The following is a 24,140-nucleotide window of genomic DNA, read 5'->3' as shown; positions in this document are numbered from 1 at the left end:
CACGGGGGGATTAAATAGTTAATTTTGGGTGTTATTAAGACCCTAAATTGATTTAAGGTTAATTCTAAATTAACAGATCAAACTGTATAACACTTATGTACAATTGTATACGGTTGGTGGATGGATGAAGTTTTAAATACTTAAGCTTATTTTTAGGCATTCCAGTGGGATGTAATATATTTATAAAATGGTCTTAAATATATTATATGGTCATTGATGTGTTAGATGTGATCTATGCAGGCTCTGGATGTTAGTTGTTGATTTATTAAATCATCTCCTGCAACTATATGGTTAATTGTTTGGATTTAAATTGCTGAAACATTTAAAAATCTTCTGTAATTAATTGGATTTTGGATTTTAAATTGCTGTACTATCATTCACAGTTTGTAATTTACATGGTTTTGGTTTTAAGTTGTTAAAATACTAAATACTATTCTGCAACGATGTGGATGGTTGGTTTTGGACTGTAAATTACGCGCTTATTATTTATGCCTTGTAATTTACCTGGATATGAAGGATTGTATGCACCGGTATGGGACGGTGGCATACTAGGTATGGTTTAGCTTAAAATACTAATTCCTGCCTTATGGATTTTAAATTGGTGAACAGTTTTACATGTTCTATCAGTTATATGGATTTTGTGGATTATATGCACCGGTATGGGACGGTGGCATATTGGGGACAGACTGATTCAGAATACTCAGTCCTACCTATTTTGGGAAGAAGGGCACGAATTATAAAAACATAATTCTCCTTATATTTAAGTCTGTGCAGTTGAATAAACTGAATGACTTATTGGATTCCTTATATAAGTTTGTGCAGCTGAATAAGCTGAACGATTTATGCGAATTCCTATGGATGGATTTGAATGGACTTTAAATATATGGTTATGGTACCACGAGATGAGCTTGAGTCTCAGACTCGTTGCTTAGGACGCGTATATGCAGTGGATGCGTAGCTAGCTATAGTAGGTTAAGGTGTACCCTGTTAGGTCTAGGTATTCATGCCCACCTTTGGGTGCGTTTTCGCATGTTACCTTCTATTCAGGTTGAGACCCCTATTGTAGTTCAGTGAATATCCCATAGTGTGGATATATATATGTATGGACTAGATAGATATTGTGAGGTATCTACGGTGTATCTGCGTATCGGGTCACTGTATGGATTGCAGTTAGATTAGAACTTGCTCGTGGGCCTGACCCACTCTTCTATTATTCTTTACAGGTGTTCGTTAGTTCCAGGCTGCAGAACTTGATCGTGCTGAGCAGATACAGTTGTTCACTCCACCGATGACATAGGAGTATATTTTGTGTGTAGACTTGGGTTTTGTTTCCCGTCTTTTGAGTTCAGTGGGTTATTTTAGGGGTCCACTAGATGGATTCCCGAGTTGTATTGGAGAATGATATGTGTTCGTGGTGAATCAGTTGTATCTGAAATATCTTATTTATCAATGGAGTTATTTTTCTGAGGTTTTCAAATATTGGATTACTCTTTTAGTTTTCATTTCAGCAAATTTTATTTATCTCTTTTGATATAATTATTCTGTGTTCGATTATTGCTAATTGTTTTGATATCCTCGGGTAATCGGGCGTGGGCCTGGCCAACCTGCATCCGGAAATCCGGGAGTATCACAGGACCACCATCCGAACTCATCTACTCTTACGATCCAGTTCAGGGTAGAAGTTTTATGCATTACTTCAGTTTCAGTTTTTATTTACTTTTGACGTTGAATTCTCAGGTCTATTTAGGGATCCTTGATATAGGATTTCCAAGTTGTAATGGAGTACTATATTAAATAAAGGATGGATGGATGTTGTATTATTTAGGGTTCCTTTCCTGTCTAAATTCTTTTATTATTATCATTTTGTATTCCATACTTGTATATTGCCAATTGTTTTTGATATCCCTCGTTTTTCGTGTATAAGCCTGATCATCTTATGCGTGGAAAATGTTGGGGGTGTCACAGCAGTTGCTATTTCTTGTGCTACAATTGGCAAAACTTTTGGCAAAGTTAAAAATTGGCACCCCTTTTAGCATTGCATTGGAGAGCCCTTTTGAAGTCCCTTTGCTATATTTTAGAAATGACAGCCCTTTTAGCATTGGATTGGAGATGCTCTAAGAGCATCTTTAATGGTGTGCTATATTGGCTGCTATTTCAAATATATAACAGGTGGGCTTAAAATGGGCTATCCAATGGTATGCTATATGGGCTGCCAATTTTTAACTTTGCTAAATCTGATGCTAAATGTAGCACAACAAATAGTTACTGCTATTTCATAAAAAAATTCACCAAATAGGATTTAGTTTGCAAAACAAGAATTACAGACCTTAATTAGTTGATTTAGAAAAAAAATTTAAAACAAAAACCATACATACAAGTTAGCAGTTGCAAAGAGAGAGAGGGGCAAGCTTGAGAATTGAGAGATAGTGGCTGAAGCTTGCGAACGGCGAACCCGAACTAGAACAGCGGGCGATGAAAACTGAAAGATATGAGTTTTGATTTTTTGAACAATCTGAAATGATATGCCGATATGGGTTTGAACTTCTGATTCTTGTAGAATTTGTAGTTTGTAGTTGCAGAGAGAGAAGGCAAGTTCAGAGAGAGAGAGAGAGAGAGGGGGGGGGGGGGGGAGGGTTCAGATATATATATATATATATATATTAAAAAGATCATAAAAAATTTCACCAAATAGGATTTAGTTTGCAAAACAATAATAAAAGACCTTGATTAGTTGATTTAGAAAAAAAATAAATAAATAATTAAAACAAAACCCATACATATAAGTTAGCAGTTGCAGAAAGAACTTCTGATTCTTGTAGATTTTTGTAGTTTGCAGTTGCAGAGAGAGAGAGAGAGGGCAAGTTCAGAGTCAAGAACGAGAATAGAGATGAAGACAATTGGGGAGGCTGAAATGATTTTTGATAAGGTTTGCTTGTTAGGTAAATGACAAGTTTATCAATTTATTTTTATATAATTTACATTCTTATCTTTTACCTTGAATTTGATAATTAATTAATTTTTTTTTTTTAATCAGGCAAATAAGCTAAATAAAATACAAACACTAAAAAAAAAAAAAAAATGGTTATTGAAAATTGGTAGTTGGTAATAATAGTTGGGAAAAAATAGTTGTTGTATTAAAAAAATAGTATTTTGAATGAAATGCATATTTAGAGCAGAATTGATAAAATATAATATTTTGACACTAACTATTGTCAAAATATAGATTTTGCCAAATCTATAATATAGATTTTGTCAAAATATAAATTTGACATAAAAAATGACATTTTACATTAGACATGGTCTAAATCCATTTGGAATTATGTGTAATAATTTTGAAAATTCTCGAGCTTTTGTGACTCTTGAAGAGTTTATATTTATATATATATATATATATATTTGGAGAATAAATTTTGGTTAAAGAAATTATTATTAATTTTTGAAACTTCATTCTAATGTTTTTTTATTATTATTTTTTTTCAATTGAATTTGACATTATCTCTGTGTCAATTAATACAAAACAAGTACTTGATGGTGGCTGTCCGATCACTGCACTCGAGACTTCACGTGCCAAGTCAAGTCCATCTGCATGTATAGATTACTTCTCTACAACCGAACCAATTAAGCTGGAATCGATGAATATCATTTATGACTTTAAAAGTAGCTTGTTTGGGTAATGAAATCTATCCCTATAATAATTTTTTTAACTTTTTATCCCAGCAACTCACGTAATTTATTGATCACGTGTTTATTTATCTTTTATTAAAAAAAAAAAAGAGAAAAGAAAATTTGAAATTTTCTCTTTTAAAAATTATCATTTAATAAATATCTAATTTTATTTGACCTTTTTGAACACAAATTATCACTGTTATGATTTAGGGCACCCATACATAATTTGGTACTTATAATGTTTCAATTGTTATTTGACTTTAATTTATATTTTCTGACTAGTTGATATTCTCAACCGTGCTTCCTCATAGAAGTACTTTGTCATAGAGGTTTAACTTTTGGATAAATTTTTAATTTTTTCATAAATATATTTAAACACAACGATATTTCTTTGTAAAAAAATTCAAAATTTAAACACAACTATTAAAATATTGCATTTTTTTTTTCTTCTAGTTTTTACATTCAGCCAAGTAAATTTAAAGTCATAAATATTACGGGGTAACTGATTTCTAAATTAATACGGCAAGCGTCAGTAAAGCAACAATCACCTGTGGTTAGCAAAGTCCAAATATATATACATACAGAGAGAGGAAGAGGACAAGAGAACAAAATTCAAATAAAATTACTTCTTACTTCTTAGTTCTGTCTCAACCAGTGAAATCTTTCTTTTGTTTGTATTGATAATATAAAATTTATATGTTGGGTCACTAGATCCATATGAGTCCAAATGGGAGTGAAGTTGGTTTTAAATCCTAAATTCCTCCAGCAGAGTTTTGTAGCTAGTACATGACTACCTATCAAAATTAAGTTGTGTTTTGCATATTAGGTTAAACATCAATTTATAAACTTTTGTTAACCTGCCAAAAAATAAAAATCCAATTATTTTGTTATCTTTTAAAAATATTTAAATTTTGAGTAACTTAAGTTTTAGACAAGACTTTTAGCATTACTGCGAAATTTCTGTGCTTCTAGTTTGCATCTTTATCAAAGTAAAAATTTGATTTTATAATTTCAAACAAAACAAATAGAAAAAAATTTCTGGTAGTGAGTTGTGACAGATTAAGAAGTCCTTTGGATTTTGTACTCAATTGCAGATTGCAGACTTAAGTACTCAATTGCCTGTTTTGCATTTATTGAGACAAGACACACTGTCAAATCCAATTGAAAACAAAATAAAAAAATCCAAAAAATTAGTATAATGAAATTACAATCGAAAGTTAATACAGAGTAATACTTCCTCTGTCCAGGGAAAAAAAATTAAGAAAAATAATACTAGTAATAATAATAAATAAATAAATAGTGTCTCGTTTTTTAGAATAAAAAGATGATTTTTAATATTTTTTATTATATTGATGGTGAATGAATTATCAAATTTATTAGTAGTGGATCCAAATTAATGTGACAGTTTTTTTTTTTATAAATTTAAAAGGTTATAATCATAAAATCCTTATTACTTTAAAAACTTGATTATAAAACCTTAACTTGTTTCATAAAACTCCTACACTTTTTAAAAAATAATCACATTATCCTAATATTAGTATCTGACCCATTAACCGAGTTATGAAATGAAAAATTTAATCTTACTATTTAATGTTAAAGTAAAAACTAAAAATTATTTTATAAAATTATAAAAATTAAGTTTGAGAGAGATATGGGGGATTGAAGAAGAAGATTAAAGTGTATTTTTGTAATTTTAAAACATAATTTTTAATTTTAATTTAACATTAAGTAGTAAGATTAAATTTGTTATTTCATAACCCTATTAACAGGTCGGATATAGATATTGGGGCAAATGTGATTACTTTTGAAAAGTGTACGAAATTTTTGAAACAGATTGGGAGTTTTATGATTAAAATTTGAAAATAATGGGAGTTTTATAATTTTAATCCTAAATTTAATTCAAGAAAAATGAAATAGTAATGATACCAAAAAAAAAACAGAAAATGAAAAGACAGATACTTTTTATTTTTGGGACGAATGGACTAATTTCGTTAACCAACACATGTTATCTAAATTAATTTTAAAATTCCACTCCAGGTGTGCTTGTTAAATATAAATAATTAACTTTGTAGAAATCATATATTAAATATAACAGGGAGGAGAAATACTTAGAATGCTCCTTGTATATTAATCAAGTGCTATATTTTCCATTAAAGTATATATGATAAGGTTTTTTTTTTTTTTAAAGGTTATGATAAGATATAATTGATTGATAACATAGATGAAATTATTGGTGCAGAAAAATATTTCTCAAAATAAAATTTGACATGGTCCCAAACTTTTTTATTTTTTTTAATTTTGTCATTAACAAGAAACATAAGCATCCCCCATTTTATCTTTTTGGGCACTTAAATTTTCACCATTCATTTTAAAAATTTAATAAAATATCACTGGTCACGAGATCTCTTGATACATAATCCTGAATAATCACACAACCATATGGCTGTATACAATTGTGTTGACTTTTTCTAACCACTAACCCATGCAATTGGCAGGGACTTCTCCTTAGCACCCTTGATAGCATTATTTTTTTTTTTATTTCTCCATTTATATTCCACTTTGTGACATTATTCAATAGCTTAATTGATACAACACTATGCTTATTCGAATCAGTCTCTGAATTTTTTAAGATATGAAAAAATATCCTCAAAACTACTTTGAATATATATACTCTCTCTTTTCCATAAAAAAATATCATATTTTCTTTTTAAGGTGTTTCAAAATAAATATCCACTTCTTTTTTTCAAACAATATATTTTAGGGTTAATTTCACTAACACCCTCTTAGATTTTGCTAAATATTACCTTAAAACATCTTTCGAATAATAATATCACTCACACCTCAAATAACTTTTTCGTTACTAACACCGTTAAAATGGGTGTGGAATGACATTTTTACCCTCATTTTTTAATACCTTTTATTTTAAAACCTATAAAGAAGAAATTACCCCATCACCCCCACGCTCACCCTTATTCACACATCCTCTCTTCTTAAGCAATCATCATATTATATATTGCCCCTGTCCTATATTAATATTCTATTATTCTTTTTAGGTGTTCAAATTAGTTATACTATTTGAAGTCAAAACAAAAAATGTATTTTTTTTTTATAATTACCGTTTGAGTTTTCAAAAAATTTCCAATTTGGTAACATGAACATTTAAATTTAAAGCCACAATGATATAATTTTAAAAGGAAACAATGTAATTAAAAAGTTATAATATTAAAAAAGGACAACTAATATGAGTGCATCATAAATACATGTGTTGCTGTGCTCACAAGCTAATTAAGAATGCCCATAAAATTATTCTCAAAGTAGATATGCCATTATGTAGAATAAAAAACTTAAAAGATATAAATTTTTTATTTTGGTTTTAATAATTTTAAGATAATTTCAAAACAAAAAACCAAATGCAAAACTTATATATATATATGTAACGACCCACTCCACCACATGGTATGATATTGTCCGCTTTGGGCCTGAGCCCTCACGGTTTTGCTCTTGGGCTTCACCCCAAAAGGCCCATACCAATTGAAGGTGACAGACTTATATATAAGCACTTTACCTTTCCTCTACCCAGGCGATGTGGGACTTGTGCACCCGTAACTCGCCAGTGTGGTAGCCTGACAATGTCTCTGGCACCCGCCCACGGCACACCCGCCCACAAGGTCATCGCAATCCACCCCCCTTGGAGGCCCGACGTCCCCGTCGACACACTTCCTGCTGGGTCAGGCTCTGATACCATTTGTAACGACCTACTCCACCACATGGTATGATATTGTCAGCTTTGGGCCTGAGCCTGCACGGTTTTGCTCTTGGGCTTCCCCCCAAAAGGCCTCATACCAATTGGAGGTAACACACTGTCAGGCTACCACACTGGCGAGCTACGGGTGCACAAGTCCCACATCGCCTGGGTAGAGGAAATGTGAAGTGCTTATATGTAAGTGTGTCACCTCCAATTGGTATGAGGCCTTTTGGGGCGAAACCCAAGAGCAAAACCGTGAGGGTTCAGGCCCAAAGCGAACAATATCATGCCATGTGGTGGAGTGGATCGTTACAAATGGTATCAGAGCTTGACCCATCCGGAAGTGTGCCGACGGGGACGTCGGGCCTCCAAGGGGGGTGGATTGTGATGACCCTGTGGGAGGGTGTGCCGTGGGCGGGTGCGAACGACACTGTCAGGCTACCACACTGGTGAGTTACGGGTGCACAGTCCCACATCGCCTGGGTAGAGGAAAGGTGAAGTGGTTATATGTAAGTGTGTCACCTCCAATTGGTATGAGGCCTTTTGGGGTGAAGTTCAAGAGTAAAACCTTGCAGGCTCAGGCCCAAAGCGGACAATATCATACCATGTGGTGGAGTAGGTCGTTACAATATATATATATATATATATATATATATATATATATTAATCTCAATTTCATAAAATAATTTATTAAAGAAAAAAAAAAAAAAAACTATTCTAGCTTCTTCTTTGTTGTTCATCTTTACATACAATTTGATCTTCCTCATAAATCTTATAGCTTATAGTCCATTTTTCATGCCTGCCAAGTTCAACGGGATGAAAAGAAAAAAAAAAAAAAAACTAGTGATTGAACAAAACCGTTGTTACAAGTGCAGATTTGAACTTTGGATTGGAGAAGCCGGATTCAAAGAGAGCACTTCAGAGCACAATGAAAAAAAAACAATTGCTTACATCGTGGGTAAATTAGTGCCCCTTATCCCTTACATGTTCATCCCAGTTGCTAGTAAGGTTGTCATTGCATCCATCGTTTTTACCTTGGGGGCATTGCTAATCTTTGGTCATGCAAAGGGTTACTTCATCGGAAATAAACGGCTTAGGAGCGCTCTGCAGATTGCTCTGATTGGAGCCATTGCTAATCTTTGGCTATGCAATGTTAGAGTTATGTTTCGAATTAATATAGTAACTCTATATTTATGAAGACAAAGTATTGATTTTACAAACTTTAAACTTAAGTTTTCACTTGATGCATTCAATCTATTATATTGGTTCCAACAATTTGAAGATAGTTTTCTCTCAATTGATTCATTTTCGTTATTATCCAACACTGGTTATTCGGTTTCTCAATCGAATATTGAGGCTTTTGATGGTAATATATATATCAACGGTGGAAAGGAAAATTTTATTTTTCCTTCGATAATTGAAAATCGCTTATGCCATAACTAAGCCATGTCCAGCTGTTCTGGATGACAAAACACTATTTGATCAAATTTTAATTTGATTAATGAGAAGATCACAATGTGGATTGAATTGGCATCTCATTATACTAAAAGTGACCAGAATTCTTCCATGCCTAGTGAGGGAATCATGTAACCAATATCCTATGTTGGTGGGCACAAGGGCAATTAGATGAAATTGCAATTCTAGTAAGCTGGTCATTCTAAATGATAAACACCATATTCCTAATATTCATATGAATATGATTTATAATTCATTTCCTTTCGAGTGTGGCTTCATGGTTATATTTGAATCTGCTATGTTCCTTAAAATAATCTTTTCATTAAAGGTATGTCTAAATTTGTGCAATAATTTATATTTATATTGCCAAAGTCATTGATTAATAACGTGTTATAAACATGGTCAATGAACTGAATCATTTTATCAAAGGATCTGTTAGGAATTGATCAAAAGGTTATGGTAAAACCTATATGGATATAAGTAACATATGAAATAAAGTGGTCTTTCATATATGTTGAAAGAAATATGATACCTTAGAACTGATCTCCATCGTTCACATTATCTAGGTTTACGAATCCTACAAAATACACACTCTCAATACAAGTAAGAGAGAAAAAGAGATTTGAAAAAATGTTTTCAAATTATTGAGTTTAAGTGTGTGAGTTTCATATTTTATGTTGATCGAATGGAGATAAGTACATAGGTTCATGAAGAAGAAGTGTTACCTTCATAAACGCACATATTTGATATCTGGGGTTAGTTGAATCCCAGAGATAGTACTGCCATTTGTCTTCCGTTGAAAGTGATAGAGGCTTCAACTATCTTCGAGAAGCGATTACGCGTTTATAAGTCTCGATACTCACTGTTTTAATATATTGGTTCCAACATGCAAAGGGTAATATGTATATAGTACATCAAATATATATATACACGGTATATAATACTCACATGAGTCAGATATATATATATATATATATATATATATATATATATATATATATATATATATATATATATATATATGTATAATTGTAAATTTACAAAATATTTAGGAATAGTTTAGTTTTTTAGTATATTTCTTTAGGTTAAAGTTTTTATTGACAAAGTCAAAGGGTATTTAAGTCATTTTATATGGTGTCAACTGGTGTGAGTGAAAAACGGAACAAATCGAAAGTTATTTCAACGTGATATTTGGCCAAATCTGAGGGAGTGTAACGACCCACTCCACCACATGGTATGATATTGTCTGCTTTGAGCCTGAGCTTGCACGGTTTTGCTCTTGGGCTTCACCCCAAAAAACCTCATACCAATTGGAGATGACACATATATATAAGCACTTCACCTTTTCCTCTCCCAGGCGATGTGGGACTTGTGCACCCGTAACTCGCCAGTGTGGTAGCCTGACAGTGTCTCTCGCACCCGCCCACAGCACACCCGCCCACAGGGTCATCACAATCCACCCCCCTTGGAGGTCTGACGTCCCCGTCGGCACACTTCTAGCTAGGTCAAGTTCTGATACCATTTGTAACGACCCACTCCACCACATAGTATGATATTGTCCGCTTTGGGCCTTAGCCCGCACGGTTTTGCTCTTGGGCTTTACCCCAAAATGCCTGATACCAATTGGAGATGACACACTTATATATAAGCACTTCACCTTTCCTTCTCCCAGGTGATGTGGAAATTGTGCACCCGTAGCTCGCCAGTGTGGTAGCCTGACAGTGTTTCTCGCACCCGTTCACGACACACCCGCCCACAAGGTTATCACAGGGAGTGTCGGTAAAATTAATCCTATATTTTATATCTTTTCATATATATTCTTAGAGTTTAAAATTTCAAAATTAAATATTTAAAATTTAAACAAAAAGTTAATAACTTTCCGGGCCTCTTAAAAATTTATACTCTCTAAAACGAATATTTCTTTTTGGGGGAGAGTACCATTTTAAGGGCTTCTTAAAAATTTATCCTCTCTAAAATGAACATTTATTATTTAGGGTTAATTACAATGACACCCCATGAGGTTAACTTTATTGACAGCCATATACAATTTAGTCCTTTTTTGGGCAAAGACACCCCTCAAGTTTGCAAAGTTGAACAATGACACCCAAACATAATGAAAGTACATGTTTACCCTTTGACCACGTAAAATGACCAAATTACCCTCATTGAAAAAATCCCTTCTTCCAAATTTTCCATCTTCCCGTTCATTCCTGTGAGCCCTTCTTCCCCACCGTCCATCAAGCCGCCACAGCCCGCAGCTCATCATCGTCCCGCTGTCACCCTCATCCGAGCCATCCACAGCCGCAATCTATTACCCTCAGTTAGTATTGCCATCAACCTCGGCTGCTGGTACCTAATAACAACAAAGTCCTGCAGCCAAGCAGTAGTAAATTTCACATCCTTCTCAGTCCAAAACCCTTCTTTCGCCATGGAATAACTTAATTCCAAAATTTTCTTAAACAATCAATGTTTTTCAGATCTCCAAGAGACCAAGAACTTAATCAAACGACCCACATTTACATGAAGATCCCTCTCTTCTGAAAATGGATATGCTTTAATATTGTCATACCTATGAACTGTTGGAGGATAAACTGCTACAAATCCAACAATCTCCCACAACAGCCTCTGTGCCCAGTAAACCCTCAATACATCAGAAGCCATTGTGCTAATAGAAACCGGAAGCATCAAACCCCAAAATGCATTATAATGAAACAAAGTATTGAATGAATTAATTGGCACCATTTTACCTTAAGGCATAGCCACTTTCGGGGCATGCTCATCGAACCTTATATCGAATGCTTCTGAACCCAACTTTCTGGTGGAATAGAAAACTGAATCTACATCCGGTAGGCCATTCGATATACCCTGTTGTATAAATTGCATTCCTCCAGACATTTCATTGTAAAACTCTTCATGTCCAACTTCACCTACATTCTCTAATGGCAAACCCCTAGGCCAAATTGATCGTTGCCCAAAATGAACATACGGATTCACAACCGTCCGATTCGGGGTTCTCATGACTACACTGCAAAATCACTTGCTGGTTTGCAACAACTTCATCCAAATTCAAATCAAAATGCTTCCCAATGTCCCCCTCAATTACTTCCCCACGATTCAGTTCTACCACAGTTCCGAGCCGAACCAGCCCGTCCTCCACGGCCCAGCTGTCTGCCGTCCCTATCTCCCCACCATCCTAGTCGGCTGCCATTAAAACCAAGCTCGTAGTTGCCTCCATCAAAACCGATCTTCTTCTTCACGGCTGACTCCTTCACGGTCGTCGCCTTCTCCACAGCCGTAAGCCGCCTTCGCCATCATCCATGGCCAAGTCCACCGCCGCTGCCATCTCGTCGTGAACCAGACCATCACGGCTGAGTCCTTCCTACAGCCCATCGCCGGCACCACCTTGCCCGAACCAGCCCGTCCTCACCGTCCGAGCTCTTCACCAACCGTGTATTTTGGGTGGACAGATATGGAGCACATTTTTTTGTCAAATATTTATTCATAAGGCTGTGTTTGGTCAAGAGGGACTGAAAGAGAAACGAGAGAGAGCTGAGATGAGAGGGTAGTTTGGTCATTTTGGGTAATGATTAAAATATATCTTAGGGCATATTAGACATTTTATGTCATTTAAGGCTGTGTTTGGTTCTGTTTTTTTAAAAGGGTGTCATTATTTAAGTTTGCAAACTTAAGGGATATCTTTGTTTAAAAAGGGACTGAGTTATATATGGCTGTTAATATGGTAAACCTCATTAGATGCCGTTATAATTAACCCTATTATTTATTATTTATTTTTAAAGACAAAGGGAGACTTATGTACTTAGCCCCCACATATTTTGTATCGACTGCACTTTAGATGGAGCTGCATTAAAAAACATAGTTACACACAGAAACGAGTAGCTTCCCTTGTCTTCTCGAAAAAGATCGTCAACTTTTGCTTCTCCAAAGAAAAGCCAAAAAAATCTGCTTCTCTCCAGCATGCCAAGTAGTCCTGGGGCTCCTGGGAAACACTCCTTCACATCACATCATCTCTCTCAAAACACAAACACACGCACGCACGCACGCACTATCTCTCTAGATTACTACAGCATTACCAACTTTCGTCCTCTGTCTCTAATTTCCCTCCTATTTCTCTCACTAAACCACAATACTGTATTTTTCTTTTCGGTAATTAACTGAAAATCACAATACTGTACATCTTTGATCAACCCTTTTCTGTCTCTGGCATTTTGAGGCCATGGAGTACCACAAAGAAGAGCTGTATTATTGTATAGCAGAAACGACTAGGTCTCAAAAATGGCAATCTTATAAACAACAATTTTTTGAAATGTTAAAGAACACAGAAGAGTCTTTGCCAAAATCCACTAGAAAGAGAAAACGATGGGTTCCAAGAGTTTGTGTACCAAAGAGCAAAGCCAAATTAGGTAAGATTTAAGATATGAAAATGGTTTAAATTTGTACAATTACTTGGTATTTTCACTTCGTTATGATCACTGACTTGTATAGCTTTCGTTTAGTTCGAAATTTGAATCACTACTCTAATTTGTTTGATGTTCAAATCGAAAGGAAAATGATACTCATCATGATTCAGTTTTGGTGATATGGATCATGACGATCTAACGCAATTATTCTAAATAAGTGTTACTGGCGATGTAGCTGCTGATATAGCAGTGACACACCAAATAAACGGGTGTCACTCTCAAGCTCCATATGCTCTCACACTATTATTTTCACCGTGTGTGACTTAAATTTTGCTACTTTTTCGTACTCGCTCTTGCTGTATGTGACTTAAGTTTGAGATCAATATAAGGCTTGAACTTTAGTTGACTAATTGAGTGTGTATTTTTTAGTGTGTCTGAGATATGCCTGTGCTGGGAACTTCTCCTTTGTTTCTCTTGAATCCAACTATCTATGGTGAAGGAACTGATTGTCAATAAAACAAATCCAAAAATGATTTTCAGTCCAAAATATGGCTATGCAAAAGTGAAAAAATAATAAATTTCCCTCAATTCTTAGGCCAGATTTGTGAATTTCATTAAAATTTCAGTTTGTATGATATAAATTGCAGTGGTATACAGTTCTCAAAACATTTTACAGAGCAGAAACTAATGGTATATATTTTTTTTATTGCTTCTTTTTTGCTTGTGACAATTTTTGTTGCTTCTCTGGTAGGTTATGATGATCAATGTGAAGAGACTAAAGCCGAAAAAAATGATGAAAATGATTACGACTCTAAGATGGAGTTTGAGTCAAAGCTAGGATTCAATGAAAGTGAAGACATCCCGGAGATTGATGTTGATCACTGTGAGGAAATGGAATTTGAAGGAAGTAATGTAAAATGTTACGAGGTAAATTTTGATTCGGTGATGAATCCTAAACTGAAACCAAAACTTGATGAAAGTAAAGCTGTGAATGTTGATGATGATGAAAAAAGTGAAGTAGAATTAGATGATCAGGATGGTGGTGTTGGATCGAAGAGTGCTGAATCAGATGTGGAAATTGTGACAAGATCAGCTTTGAATGAAGCTATTATTATCATTTGGTCCTCAAACAGGAAAAACTGAATTGCTGATTTCTTGTGATACTGACATTGTTGATCCGAACTCAGAACAATCGCTTACTTCTAGCGATACTGACAATGATGATCTAAATGATGAGGATTTTGATGCGGACAACTATGTTTCCTGTGTTAGTAGCTCTTCCTCAGAGGAGTGTGAAGATGAAGACTACGATATAGATGATGAGCTTGATGAAGAAGACTACGATATAGATGATGAAGTTGATGAAGAAGTGAACGAGGGTAGTGACAATGTGAAAGAAATGAGTGATACTCCTGCTTCAAAGAGGAGGGCATGTTCTGGAAAGAGGAATCAGACAAGGCTTGATTTTTCAGACAAGGCAAATGTGAAGAAAAACTGTAATCAATTGGATGGAGTTCATGCAGAAAAATTAAGTAATTTTAAATGCAATCAAAGGGATAAACAAGAGTTGGGGGAAGAGAATGGAATTAGGAAAGCCAAGGAATCAAGGAGCTCCATCGACTTGAAGCGAGCTCGTGCATGTGAAAACTATGATATAAAACGGAAAGGGGAGGTGGTGGAAGATAAAGAAATTGGAGAATTGAGGAACACCGCTAACGTGGAGCAAGCTGGTGCACTCAAAGTCTGTGATGTGGGAAGGAAGATTTTTAGGACCTATGAGCGAAGAAAACGATTGGAGCAGAAGAAGCATGGTTCTTCAACATATGAGGTGAAGGGTGATAAAGAATCCAATGGAATTTCCAAAGATGGGAAGAATAATGATAAGTTCAATGGCGATGGTGCCCATAATGAGCAACTTTGCAAAGAAAAGGGATATTGGAAAGAAGTGGAATCAAGGAAGTCAACTAATACAAAGCAAGCAAGGGTAAAAGAAGATAATGATGTAGGTCCTGTTCGGAATAATGATAACTTTAGTGTTGATGGTGTAGAAAAGAGAGATAAAAGGTCTACTGAGAGGAAGGGGGTTCGTACATTGAAAGGTTATGATATCTTTAGAATTCTTGCTGACTCTATTTTGAATAATGATGAAGCACTTCAATGTGGGGCTGATGAACAAGAAATTAAGCAGTTATCTTCAGTTGAGTATACCCTCCCCTTGAAGTTCAAGTTTGAAGATGAGGAGCCTGAACCAGTGGAGAAATCGGAATTTGAGAAAATGGTGGATGACTTGTTCGCCGAGATGAATTTTGTTCTTACATCCGAGGAAATGGGTAGTTTTGATCCTCCTGAGGTAAATTTCTTAAGTTGCTTTGAGTCTCTGGAGGTATTTTTGCGTACTCGTGAGAAATTTAAAAAAAGTGTGCGCTAATTTTGCCTATTTTGTGTCAGATACATATCGGCTGAATTAATATTTAAGTTGTAGCAATTTTTACACAATGTAAAGTGTTCACTTAGAAAAATTTTCAAGATGCCACTAGAAATATACTTGTTTAGAAAGGTAATGAGAGTAATATAAGTTTCTGTCAGAAAATGAGTACCATTGAAACAAAAGGAGCCTAACTAAAACTGCATTCAACTATTATAGTTCACTATATTGTTTAAATTTGAAAACAAAAAACGACATATGATTAAATAATTAAAATTTCTACTTATTGTAGATAACTTTTTTGTTATCACTCTTAAGTGGTGTATATTTTTATTGCTTGGTGGCCTCTTTTGTATGCATTTTATTTTTATTTTGGAGTTTTGATCAGTGGTTGATGCAATGGTTAAAAGATTGGACTGGCAAACATCTAAATGCATATTTACTCTGAGAGCTGTCACTTTGTACCCAGTCTCTCCCTCTTTAGCAGCCTCGATTAAGATCAACACTAATTAGTGGCATTTTTTCTATAGATCGTAGAGAACTAAAATATGAAAATAGGATAAGAAGAGTGGAAGAATTGTCAGACTATGATTATATGGTGGATAACTTGTTTGCCGAGAACAAACTTGCAATTAAAACTAATAAATGAAAATTTTCTTTATAGAAACAGTGTTACTGCTTTGAATAGCATACTCAACTCAACAAAGCCTTTTTACAAACTAGTTGCATTTAGCATAAAACAAGCATGAAGGTTTTGCATCCTATAAACAGAAAAGATTACAGAACTCTAATTTCTGTGAACTAAATATTGGCTTTATTAATTTATTGTAATTTTTTATTTCTTCTTATCTTCCTCTGTCCTTGGACAAAAGCTTAGAAATCGTGTTGCAAATTCTTTAAACGAATATCATAATTCTCCAAACGAAGGACAACTGATTGTCTATCTTGAGTTATGCATCTAAGATTTTGACTCTCTTTTTATCGGATAATTTTCCATTGAGACAAACAAAACCTTGAATGACAGAACACTCTCTCAAGATCCTATTCGGTTTAAACCAGTGGAACTTTAAATCAATTTGGGGTCTATCTTTAAAAACTCTCTCTATCTGCAATACATGGTCCAGCGTCTGGGATATATTTATATGGTGTTTTGTAAATGCTATGTTCATTACTTTTTACCTCTATTTTTTCATTTTTTATTTTTGTAACTAAATATTGACATTATAATGACTTTAAAATTGCATTGAAACATTCATGCTTGTGCATTCCTTTTTATTTACTTGGATAGAAAGAAACAAGGAGAAAATATGGAATGCAGCAAGACTGAATCAGACTCTATTTCTATCAAATATGACATTTGTGAGCAGTTGAATGGAGCATGAAACTGCACTTTGTTTGATCTATTTTCATGAATCCTCTTAAACTTTCATTCAAATTGTCTTGAGAAATGTTTGTGACTACCTTTTGTGATTTCTATAGGACAATGACAAGACAAATGTTCAAGAAGCTGACACAAATCAAAGCACCCTTTGCCGGCTAGGGAAACATCATCTTGTCCTTGATGAGGAAATTGGATTAAGATGCCTCCATTGTTCTTATGTTGACCTTGAGAGTAAATATGTTCTACCACCTTTGGTAAGCAATTTTCACCTGCCATTTATTAATGTAATGTTTTACAGTAATCTTACAATCAATAAACTGTATGACATTCATTGTCTCAGAAGAGCTATGTTAATGAAACTTATAATTTCTATTTTTGCGGTTGCAGAGAATATATACTGCTAAAGCATCAGAGAGAGAAAATTATATCGGTGGCGAGGACTTGTCTGACAAACTTGATATTCAAGCTTCAAGGGAGACTTTCAGGGACTCTTTTAATCATACTGAGGGCACAGTTTGGGACATTATCCCTGGTATTGGAGAGAGCATGTATGTTCACCAGCGAGAAGGGTTCGAGTTCTTATGGAATAATTTGGCAGGAACCATTAAGCTTGATGAGTTAAAGAGTTCCAATTCAAGTGGAGTGGGTGGCTGCATTATATCACATGCTCCTGGAACTGGGAAAACCCGCTTGACAATCATCTTTATCAAGACCTTCTTAAAATTATTCCCAAATTGCAGGCCAGTCATTATTGCTCCAGCTAGTATGCTTCTCACTTGGGAAGAAGAATTCAGAAAATGGAAAGTTGAATTTCCATTCCACAACCTCAACAATCCAGAGTTGTCGGGCAAGGAAAATAAGACAGCTCTTAGATTTCTACCGAAGAGCAAGTGCCAAAATAAAAATGCAATTCGTATGGTGAAGATGTATTCATGGAGCAAGGACAAGAGCATCTTAGGGGTAAGCTACAGTTTGTTTGAGAAGCTTGCTGGAGAAAAAATCATAAAAGGTAAAGGAAAGAAGCCGAAGAAGGTTGTTCTTGATAAGAAAGTTGAAAAGTGGAGAAAGATGCTACTTGGGTTGCCTGACTTGGTAGTTCTTGATGAAGGGCACACGCCTCGCAATCAAAGGAGTTGCATTTGGAACACACTTTTGAAACTTCAGACCGGACGGCGGATCACACTTTCAGGAACCCCGTTTCAGAACAATTTTGGCGAGCTCTTCAATACATTGCGTCTTGTAAGATCAACTGTTACAGGCCTTCTTGCGAAAGAAAAGACTTTTGCAGACACGATTTCATTGGGAGGTGGGAAATACGGTAGAAAGCAATAGAGGGAAGAAAGGGCTGTTTCAAGTAGAAAAGTTGTTGATGAAGCCATAGAGAGGCTTAAAGCCACCATAGCACCATTTGTTCATGTTCACAAAGGCAGCATTCTTCAAGAAAGTCTTCCTGGTTTGCGAGACTGTGTAGTCCTTCTAAATCCACCCCTACTGCAAAAACACCTCATTGAGAGAATAGAAGGACCATCCATGCTAGAATATGAATATAAGGTGGCTCTTGCTTCTGTCCACCCATCTCTATTACTATACTGTTCTTTGTTTGACACACAGAATTCCATCATGGACCATAATAAATTAGAGCAGCTCAGACTTAATCCTGACAAAGGTGTTAAAACGAAGATTTGTCATGGAACTCATCCGTCTCAGTGCTGTAATGAACGAGAAGGTCTTAATCTTTAGTCAATTCATCCACCCACTAGAATTAATAAAGGACCAGCTTAGAGAAGTTTTTGATTGGAATGAAGGGAGCGAAGTGTTGCAAATGGAAGGAAAGCTTGATCAGAAGCACCGGCAAAATATGATAAACGTTTTCAATTGTCCAAGGAGTGATGCAAAGGTATTGCTAGCATCAATAAATTGTTGTTCTGAGGGGATAAATCTGGTTGGTGCTTCAAGAGTTGTTCTGCTTGATGTTGTTTGGAATCCATCGGTAGAAAGGCAAGCTATAAGTCGGGCTTACAGGCTTGGACAAAAGAAAGTTGTCTATACTTACCATCTCATGACATCCGGGACAACAGAGGGAGACAAGTATTGTAGACAGGCCGAGAAGGATCGTCTATCTGAGCTGGTTTTCTCTTCCACAGACAAGGAGAAGGATAGGGATTCTACTGCAGTTTTCAATGACAAAATTCTGGATGAGATGATAGGACATGAAAAGCTGAAGGATATGTTTGAGAAGATAGTTTACCAGCCAAAGGAGACTAATTTAATTGAAAGTTTTGGCTTGGGTTCAGCAAACTTGGCAATCTCCAAAGAGTTTGGATACTCTTCTTGAAGGTTTGTGTAAAACTTAGGTATTTCTTTATGTTCTATTACAAAACTCAAATTGACTTCTTTTTTTTTTTTTTGCACCTAATGAGTGTTGTGAAAGTGATAATATATTTGGAATATTGTTGCCAGATTGATCTATAATGTCATAAATGGTATTATCAGTCAAAAAATAATAATAATAAAAAATTGTGATTGTTCAGTATCGGGATAGCTAATCATGTTTCATTTACTTTGAAATTATGCAGGTACTCGACAACACCACTCTTGTTCTATTTTTTTCAGTGTAGTTGCCCTCAAAAGAGTTCAAATACTTTTTATCCCAGGTGCATATAAACTGATTGACAGTCTGTACAATGTTTTGAAATTATGACACACATCACTGTGTATGAGTTCTAAGAGGTGGGTATTTTTTCCATTTATAGACTTAAAAGGTTTCCTAGGTTGCTTAGCTTGTACACATATTTCACACTTTTGCTTGAAATCAACATAGGACTTGGGTACTATATTGAGATCCATCATTCTTTTAATTTTCTTTAAATTCACATGTCCTAATCTCTTATGCCATACATCACAAGATTCAATAATTAAAACATGAGAAGTACTTTTATTGACCTCCAAAATTATATTTAATTTAAACAATCCTTCACTAATATATCCTTTCCCAATAAATACATTATTTTTTGTAATAACAACCGTATTAGACTCCAAAACAACTTTATATCCTTGTTTTACTAAGGATGATCCACTAATTAGATTTCTCCTCACTTCAGGAACATGTTGCACTCTCTTTAAAGTTAAAATCTTTCCAGATGTCATCTTCAATTCCACATCTCCAACACCGTGTACTTGTGTGACCGTATTATTTCCTAGAGTTACACTTCCTCCACTTGTGTTCTAATAAGATTTAAAACAAGTATGATTAAAACAAACATGCACACTAGCACCGAAGTCTAACCACCAATCATCATTATGATAAGTAAAGTTAATATATAAAGAATTAAGATACCTTAAGGAGGGTTCACACGAGTTTTCTTGGTCCAACAACATATTAACTTGATCTCTTGGACCTCTTTCATTTGAAATGGTCTTGGGCTTGTATGGCTCAGTCTTTTTGTAGTAGCAATCTTTTGCCACATGGTTGGTCCTCCCACAAACAAAGCATAATTTGTGATCACCTTTGCCTTTAGGATTTTTGGGTTTACTATTATTACTATAATTGTGGCGGAAGGTTTGATTAGTACGCTGGTTGGTTTTGTTATTTTTGAAAATCCTCCCTCTAGGTTGGTAACGACCTCTATTAATAGAATGATTGGAATTTTTATTTGTTTTCAACTAGGTTCACCTTAGTTGACTTATCACCTTGGTTGAATCTAGAGCTATGACTTTCTTTAACTCTGATGGAATTAATAACTTTAATCAATGTTAACTCTCCTTGCTTAAGTCTAAGGGATCTAGAAAAATCAAACCAACTAGAAGGAAGTTTCTCAATAAGACATGACACTTTGAAATCTTCACTAAGTTTTGTGCCATTTTTCTCCACTTTTCTCAAATGATCTTGGAATATATGGATTTGTTCACTTACAGTCATATTATCTACCATTTTGTAATTATTGAAATTAGACACCACAAATCGTTCTATACCAGCATCGTCAATCCCATATTCAGCTTCTAGGGCATTCTATAATTCTTTAGCACTAGAGGTATGATGGTAGATATCATAAAGATTGTCAGATAATGCACTAAGTATTCTATTGTGACAATGGTAATCAATTTGCTCCTTGGTCATACATGAAGTAGTGGACTCTCTAGTGGTTGAAGTTTCAGTTGTTGTTGTTGTTGGGGTGGAGACAATTTGAGTTTGTGATGGAGTGGTAGTGAGAGGTTCTTCAAAGGCTGATAAAAGTCCTAAGACGGTTAGCTAATACCTCATTTGTTTCTGCCAACGCTTAAAATTTTGACTACAAAACTTCTCAGGTTAACACTATTGGCTTCATCAAATTTGCTCAACAATTTTTTTTTTTTTTTTAAATATCCTATAGGCAAAGTTGATTTGAACTTTCTGTAGAATTGTAATAATAAAAAAAAAATGTCACTATAGGATTCAACCTAATTTATATTCAAGTAATTTCTACAACAATAATAAATAACATAGATTTAATGAATAAACAAAAGGAAACAGTACGTTACAAAGCAAAAAAAAATGTTACAGTAACGAATATTCTATAACAGTAAGAACAGTATTATTATAAATCATATATATACACAGAATTTCAATCACTTTGAAAAGGTTAAATATATATATATATAGTATATATCGTATATCACATTTCAAAAATAATTTTAATAGTGTGATGAATATATATATATTTGATGTATTGTATATTACAATTACTATTATGCAGTAAGTGATAGAGTTTTTATAAAATTGCTACAGGTACGATATATATCTAACAGACTATATATATATATATTTTTATATATATATACTCATATGAAATAGCAGTTTTAGATTGTTGCGTCAGAACTGATAATATAATAGTAATAATATACAAACACTTAAATAACCCAAACACTATTATAACATATATTAATAGAAATTCAAATAAGAGTGAACTGCATAATTAATCTTTATAATACAACAAAAACAAATATATATATAAAGGTAAAAGAAAGCTGGATATGGTGAGACACGTGTTGGACACACTGTCCTAAAACTGCTATTTTCTCCTTATGTGCAGGTGGTGATGGCTATAGTAGTTCTAAGATATAACCCCAATCGCCCACAGCCACTAACTCCTCTATCAGCACGTTGACAGGAAGTATATAACCAAGTCGTGTATCAGTTGCCCAAAAGAAAGTATTACAATAATGATAGGTAAGGAAGAAAAAAAACAAGAGAATAGTTAGATACGTTGTTATATTTTCTGAATTGCTGGACTCCTATTTATAGATTAAGAGTCCAACGATAGTGTGAGAAAAATATGCATAACGTTGAGAAATAATCGTAACAACGTTGAAAGTCTCCATCTTAAAAATCTCAACTAAAAGGATTCTAGAGGAACCGTTCAAAGAGGTTTTGAAATCTTAATTTATAATATATTAACACTTTTTATCCCAGTTACATATAAATTCATTGATGGATAGTTTCTTTAATGTTTTTGAATTATAAGTTTGTCATACTCAGTTTCGTTATTATATATATGAACAATGCTACTCAGGCTGAGTCGCCATAAGCTAAGTTTCTCACGAAGGGTAGTGAAGTCCATATGCCTACTCAACTTGAGAAACATTTTTTGTTTATATATTATTGACCCAAACTTAATTACATTTACTACTGTGAGAGTCTTCATTTAAGCTTTGTGATAGTCATTCTTGAGTATTGCTACCAGATTATAAATGTCATAACTAATGGTATTATCAATTAAAAAAAAGTGTTAAAATGTGATTGTTTTGGATTTGGATAGATAATAGTTTTCATTTACTTTGTAATTATGGAGGTAATTGTAAGTGTTGTTGTTGCATTTTGTTCTGCCTGTTGCTCTCAAAAGAATTCAAGTATTTTTTATACCAAGTGTGTATAAATTGATTGACCGTTTGTTTAATGTTTTGGATTTGGTATTTTTTATATGAACAATGCTATTCAGGCTGAGTCGCCATAAGCCAAAAAAAATACAGAGAAAAAAAAAACCCAGCTATAATGTAGGATTATAATTTCTTTTGAACTTCATATAAGATTTATATATCCATAAATGTATATATATGTATTCATTGTATTTTTAATATATTTTTTATGCAATATATGTCTTACGCTTATTGTGCTTGTTTAATGTTCCTGAAGAAAATGCCCTGTGCATTTAATTCTAGAAAAATTTCTTTGTTTACAAGATGGCCCATATGGCTATATATGGGGAAAAAAAATCACTATTTTCTTCCGAGTGTTGGCATGCATTTTCATGTTCAGTTACAGATTTTTTTAACTATTACTAATCATTAAATTGTATAACATTAATGATCCTACACTGGAACCAAGCTAGTTGCTCATAAAATTATCAATTTGAGTTATTAGTCATTAATTATCAGAACAAACTATGTATTTAACAAGTCAATAATAGTTTATAACGTCAAAAACTCTCACCTCACATCTTGGAGGTTGGGAGTTCGAATCCCTTTGGGGCCACCTCCATGGAATTTTTTCAATAATTACTTGGTGCATGTGGGACGGAACTGTATGTGTTCAGTGGTAAATTATAGAGTACTTTAAGAGACCCGACACTACAATCGTTAACAAAATAAAAAATAATAATAGTTTATAAATTGTTGTTTAACTAAAGATGCAAAACAATTTTTTTTTTAGTTGATACCTACACATCCTCCCTCCAAAGAATTATTTGCACCTAGCAAGAATCGACATGAACTAGCTAGAAAATTCTCCTTAAAATCAGCCGGGTTTTTTTTATCTTAGTTTAGTATGTCAAGTTTTCCATCAAATCAGCATGGGAGTTCTTGAGGTACAAGCAGAATAAACTATAAAGTTGATTAGCAGGATGTAGTTTGGTTTAAGTATAGCATTCCAAAGCATGCTATGATTCTATGGATGGTAATTCTTGGTAGACAGTGGACTAAGCAAAGAATGATGCAGGTGGGCTTAATTTCTTCAGGGAGCTGCATTTTTTTTTGTTGGGCAGAAGTAGGATTGAAGATAGGGAGCAGCTATTCTTT

General features: G+C 34.2%; 1 pseudogene; it reads left to right on the top strand.

Annotated features, from left to right (window-relative positions):
• Positions 1-13,100: 13,100 nt before the first annotated feature.
• LOC132300999 (SNF2 domain-containing protein CLASSY 4-like) lies at positions 13,101-19,533 on the top strand (annotated as a pseudogene).
• The last annotated feature ends 4,607 nt before the right edge of the window (positions 19,534-24,140 follow it).

This window comes from Cornus florida, unplaced genomic scaffold, assembly GCF_030987335.1.
Source record: "Cornus florida cultivar Cherokee Brave unplaced genomic scaffold, ASM3098733v1 CherokeeBrave_3.0.0_Hap2_Chr03, whole genome shotgun sequence".
In the NCBI taxonomy this organism is placed as follows: domain Eukaryota; kingdom Viridiplantae; phylum Streptophyta; class Magnoliopsida; order Cornales; family Cornaceae; genus Cornus; species Cornus florida.
Note: the sequence above shows the minus strand (reverse complement) of the source record. Positions and strands in the feature narration are given on the sequence as shown.